At 37.1% G+C, this 6,000-nt stretch overlaps 1 long non-coding RNA gene across 1 annotated transcript; it reads left to right on the top strand.

Annotated features, from left to right (window-relative positions):
• The first annotated feature begins 484 nt into the window (after positions 1 to 484).
• LOC145556527 (uncharacterized) lies at positions 485 to 1,025 on the top strand. Its single transcript, XR_014091887.1, has 3 exons — positions 485 to 573; positions 656 to 730; positions 819 to 1,025. It is a non-coding gene; the product is annotated as an uncharacterized LOC145556527 (long non-coding RNA).
• Positions 1,026 to 6,000: the final 4,975 nt, after the last annotated feature.

Consider the following 6,000-nt stretch of genomic DNA (forward strand, 5'->3'; position numbering starts at 1 on the left):
ACTAGGTCAAAGAAGTTTGCCGGAAGGGTTTACACATCTATAGGCATACCTGTGAATTCCAAAATTATGGAACGGGTTGAGGGAAAATGGGAGGCGCATGAGGAGGAGGAATTTAAGACATTATTCTTGTTGTTGTCACTTGAAATGGTGTTATGTCTAACACAGTCTCCAAGGTTGGCCTGTGATTTGTTTCCTACTCTTACCTGTGCAATGAATGCTTCTTGTTACAATTGGTGTGAGTTGGTGTTGAATAAGTTGATGGAGAGTGTTGCCAGTTTTGCAAGGCATTTTTACTCCACTGGTGTAGCCGGCGGATGTGGTGGTTGTACAATATTTGCTGTGGTATGTAATTCAAATTTCAAAACAAGCCAACCTATTTTTTGTTTTGTTCTGATGTTTATATTGATATTTCATATTTTATGGTTGTGATAGGTATTTTATCTTGACAAGTTAAACCAGTTTCCTGTGCAATGGGGTGAATTTCCTAGAGTTAAGGTGTGGAACATGAATAAGATTGGTGTTGCTGTTAAGCGGGATCGGTTTGCAAGCGGAGGTGATTATGGGAAGTTAGGGGTTAGTGTACAATATATGTTAAAGGTTTCCTTTGGTTGTTTTCACCATTGTGATTAGTGATTATGTCCGTTAATTGTTGTAGAGTTTAGATGTAGCATATGGCGAGAATCATCCCAAGGATGCTAGGGATAGCAATGGCCCTGCGTCTATGATTGAGGTATATTAATTGTTTTCTGTAACTTGGTTTGTATATTGTGAATGTCCTTAATTATGATGGAGTTGTATATTGTGAATTTCCATTTTAGGGTGTTATTCATGAGTTTGTTTAACCTCCCGGCTATGATAACACGAGGCGGAGGCGTGGTGCTCCAAAGAATTCAATTTCAAATCAAGTAAAACGGACTAAACGTCGACGTCGATCGACTTCTGAAGCAGGCTCTGTGTCTCCAAATCCAACCAATTCCAGTACTCAACCACCATGTGATGAAGAACCTAACCGTTGTCATGCTATTTCTGCTGTTGGTGCCGGTTCAATGAATTGGTAGGTAACCATGCTAATTACTTTGTAGGTGTTTTGTTTGTGTTGTATGTTAGCTCAATTAGCTGATTTTGCTCTCCTCTGATCTCAATTGAAGGACCATTTCTTCAGATTTGGAGTGGCTATTAACTCGACTCCTTACATGGGTAATGTTTATGGAAACTCAATGTTCATAATTCTTTATTAATTTTAAATGTCCATCGCACTTATGGTTTTGTAAACAGTTTCATAATGTGTGTAGGATGGGATTATGCGACGGTCGTAATCTTGTGAGAATGGCTGCTAGTACGCAGACTGAGGTGTTGTTATGTGGTGGTGCAAATGGATTGCAACTGCTGCGGATTATAAATACCTTTATCCAATCTCCATGTAGTCAGTATCTGGCACTCGTTGCACAGGTTAGTTTTGTGTTTTATTTTTTTAAATGACATGTTCCTTAGAAAATCGGTTGATTTGGGCTTATACGATTGAAACTTATGGACCAGACGCAGGACCGCGATGTTAGACGTAGTTGTACTTGGCTTGTTGCAAAATCAGGAGCGCTATCACTAAATGGAGAGCCTACTCAGTTATGTGTCTTGAGAGCTGACTATCCATCAACATCCTATCATGTTGTAAAGAGCCGTGTAAGTCTGTTAATCGTTTCATGTTGTGGCAGAAAGGAAGATGATACGATCTTTGAATGCATTATGAATTAATCAACACTTGTGTTTTGTTTTCAGGGAGGCTCTGCAAAAGAATTTTATGCTGCTATTTATGATGAATGGTCCAAACATATTCCATGTGACGTTATTGTTCTAGCTAAATAAGGTCTTCCCTATATTCATTAATCTGATGGGGTTTTTTTATACTGTTTATTTTATAAAGTACAATGTGTTACTGTTTTTTTTATAAAAGTACAATGTGATGTAATGTACCCATAAAATTTCATTCTTCTTTTTCCGTTTCTTCTTTTATACTCTTGGGTTAATGTTAAATTTTTGGGCTGGCCCACAGTCCAAAAATAAATTTTTGGGCTGGCCCACAGTCCAAAAAGATGTAGGTCCAAATTAACCAATTTCATTCTTCTTTTTCCGTTTCTAAAGAGCTCAGTTTATTCCTTATTGACAAAACAAGTAAAGATGATACTTTTGTACCAATAATATACACGTAATAAGAAATAATGTACTCTAATAATTTCTACTTATTTGGTAAAATAACCTTGATCAAATCTGAACATATTGATCAAACTGGCTAAAGTACCAATATTTTTTTTTTTTTTTTTTTTTTGGGCCAACCCGGTCAAAATTAATTTGACCAACTTGCATTCTTTTGTTTCTGTTAAGAAAGAGCTCATTTTTCAAATAAGTAAAGGACAAATAGTCTGACCTATAGTACCTAAATCCGAGATAATGCACCCTATTTTGTATTTGAACCTTAATTGGCAAGAAAATATTTATTACTTAAAAGAATATCTACTTCAACGTTGGAATAAAACATTGCCTTCATCTGAAAATATTGACCATAAATACTAATGATAAGTCTTGGTAGACTTATTGTGGGAAATATTTTCAAGCCTTTAAAAATCCCACTAGCTTGAACCCCACTGTGATCATACACTAAAGTACGGTGGCGTCCAAAAGGGAAGAAGATAGAGCAAAAGAGTCGCCAACAAGTTTTTAAGGAACTTGTAAACCGTTCACGAGGTGAAGGTTACACCCCTTAACGATCCAAGAGATCGTCAACTCCATAAGGTCATGAACCAAATAAGGGTTCGGGGATGATGGTACAAATCCAACCTAAAAGAGATTGAACCTGCCCTAATAATAGGCCTCTACTTTATTCTGCTCGTATTCATGTGCGCTTTCTGACTAACATACAATCAATAGGATTAACCCTAAACCTGTTTAATCTATGTTGGTTGAATTTAATGCACAAATAAATCTATTATTGGCGATCACTTGAATTATAATCACAATTAACCTAACAAGATTATTAATTATCTTATTAAGCGTGATTGCAAATACCAATTCCCTTTAACATGCAATAAAAGGTGATCAAGCAATAACAATATAAAATATAATACATATCAAGCAACATAATAAATAATCAATCATAATAATAATTATAATAATATCAATCATAATCATGTTAAAGCATAGCAAGATCCTAGGCATGATACTAACAAGATTAATAACAAACCCTAGCATGTCACTAAACAATAAAAATCAAAGCTTTAGCCCTAACATGATACTAACATGAATTTACATCAGAAAGAATATAGGAAGCATCGTAGCAATCATATTTAATATTAAAGATACCCTAGACATGATACTAGGAATCATAATAACAATCTAAACATGATATCTACATCATAAAATCAATAAAATCAATAAAGTACTTACTTGGATGCCTCGTACCTCTTTCTAATAACAAAATACACACGTTAGTAACTTCAAGGAAAATAATAATCAAAACAATTAAATTAAATAATTAAAAGAGAGATTTGGGACCAAACCCTCAGAAATTAAAACCTTTCACGTCTAGGGCGAAGGCAACTTCGAATATAGCTAGGTGTATCAAGATCTTGTGAATGCGGAATTTTGTGTTAAAGAATAAATTTTAGAAAGAATGAATGAAAGATTAATGATTCATAAACTAATTTGTTGACGATTGAAGATTGTAGATGAATGAACGAAAACGAAATTTATTAAAACTTAAGAACAAAGAAGTGGTGAATGATAGATGATAATCCCCCCTCCAAAACGGAGTTTTTGATACGATATTTATAGAGAAAATCAGCCAAAAAAGATAATTTATCAAAACAGAGTCTGAAGATCGCAAAAACAACTTGGCGCCAGCCCTGGCTCATTGGCGCCAGGACCAGTGGCTAGCGCCAGGCGCCAATGGCTGGCGTCTGGCGCCAAGGCCTGGGGTTGGACGCCAAACCGGATTTTAACACGTTTTCGAAAATCTGATAATTTTACCGTACTGGAAGATAAAATAATATAATTTCAGTCGAAAATGCTATTTGATCTTGATTAAAACTCTGAAGAGTCCTAATTGAATTAAGAATGATAAAACCTTCTAGAATGTTCTAGAAGACCGAAACCATTCCTAATTACATTAGGAATGATAAATCATATTAGGCCCTCCCCTAGATCATTGGGCCGTACTTAAAACTCAAACCGGGCCCAGTTTAGTAAATTGGCCATAAATTCCTCAATACTCATCGGAATTGGGCTTATAATATATCGTTGGAAAGGTCTTTACAAGCCCCATCCAACTACACCACTATTGGACCCATATCATGGACCAACCAAACTGGATTGGCTGTTTTCTTAAAATAAAGTTTTCAAAAACAGAGAGAAGAGAAAAGAAAAGAAATAAAACTTTCCGCAACACTAGACCTTTCCACACTTTCGTTTCATTCGATTATGATTCGACGTGAAAGGCACTCATCACTGGGTTTGGTTTTGGGGAGACACAAATGGGTGTCTACAGAAGCCCCCACTTTGACAGAGTTTGGAGAAACGCAAGTTTCGAAAAACGAAAGTCAAAGTATCGATAGGGACGGAGAATGATTCAGAACGTTTTGCGATCCTAAATCAATCTTGTAACGCCGATACCTGCAAAACTAGCATTAGTTAAACAGATAAAAGAGTTAAGAAACGCGTATCTTGCACCGTCGAGCACACGTCTCTGAAAGTAACCATATGTTGTTGTTGCTGTTGTTTAAATGACCTCCTGCAAGCTAGAGAATGCCATCCCGCTTGAAAACTGCTACGCCTTGTAACTGCTTCCAAATTAGAAGATTGCTTCGCCTGAAACTATCCTCTCCGCTGTGATAATATTCCACGTCCAAGGGAATACCATCGAAAATTATTTCTCTTGAAATAATTCTCATCCGCATTATGATCACGTTCCATGCCTCAGGAACTATGATCGAAGACAATTTCGCCCGAAATTACCTTCAGCTGTTTGTGACAACTTTCCGCAAGCTAGGGAATGATGCCGAAGACATCTTCTCTTGAAGTCATCCTCATTTGATGCGATAATCTCCCAAAGGAAAATACCGAAGATCCACGCCCGTTGATCTTTAAAAGTTCGCCTGAACTTTGCTTTTTGCTATGCCTGTACGTCGGCGCTCTTTGCTCTTGAACCTATACGTCGGTGCCCTTTTTTGCTAATGAACCTGTATGTCGGTGCCTTTTGCTAATAAACCTGTATGTCGGTGCCTTTTGCTAATGAGCCAATGCTTAGGCGCTTTAAGCTAAGTGAGACGATCTTTTCATCAGGTCGATCACTTCATGTAATCAAGCCGATTACCTAATCATGTCAACTTGCTCAGAGGGGCTAACTAGCGTACCTAGGAACCTAAAATATATTGCAGAAGGCTAGCACTACCCCAAAAGGTGGCTGGCTGCTTTGGCGTCGCTGAAAATCGATCAGCGCCAGCTTTTCCGTATTAGCGCCATGCGCTGAAATTGGTGTCACATAATGTGGCGCCAGCACGGGAATCACCTTAAATTCTCGTTTTCAGTTCATTTCGTGCTCTAGTTTGTTGCGAACGCTGCTCGAAAGAAGTCGAAACTTCAATTGATCGTTGCTTATTCGTTTCTCAACCGAATTCGCTCAAATTTGTCGCAAATCAAAGCTCTTTTCATCCATATTCCCGATCTATGTAAGTTTCCTTCCAACTCACACTGGTTTTTATGAATTATTGGCATATTCATTCACGAATTTCATGAAAATTCGAAACTTATAATGCTCAATTTGCTTTGTTTATCAAGTTTTATGCCATGAAATTGCTTGTTTATGTTTGTATATTGCCTTGGGAGTAATTTGAGACTTGTTTGACCCAATTTGGCGAAGAAATGAGCAATCCGCCATTGTTGGACCTCCTAAGGTCGTGAAAAACAATGTGGCTCGTTCTTGATGTTTTTGCTAGAAATTCTTGTTCAATTTGT

This window comes from Chenopodium album, chromosome 8, assembly GCF_948465745.1.
Source record: "Chenopodium album chromosome 8, dcCheAlbu1.1, whole genome shotgun sequence".
Taxonomy (NCBI): Eukaryota; Viridiplantae; Streptophyta; class Magnoliopsida; order Caryophyllales; family Amaranthaceae; genus Chenopodium; species Chenopodium album.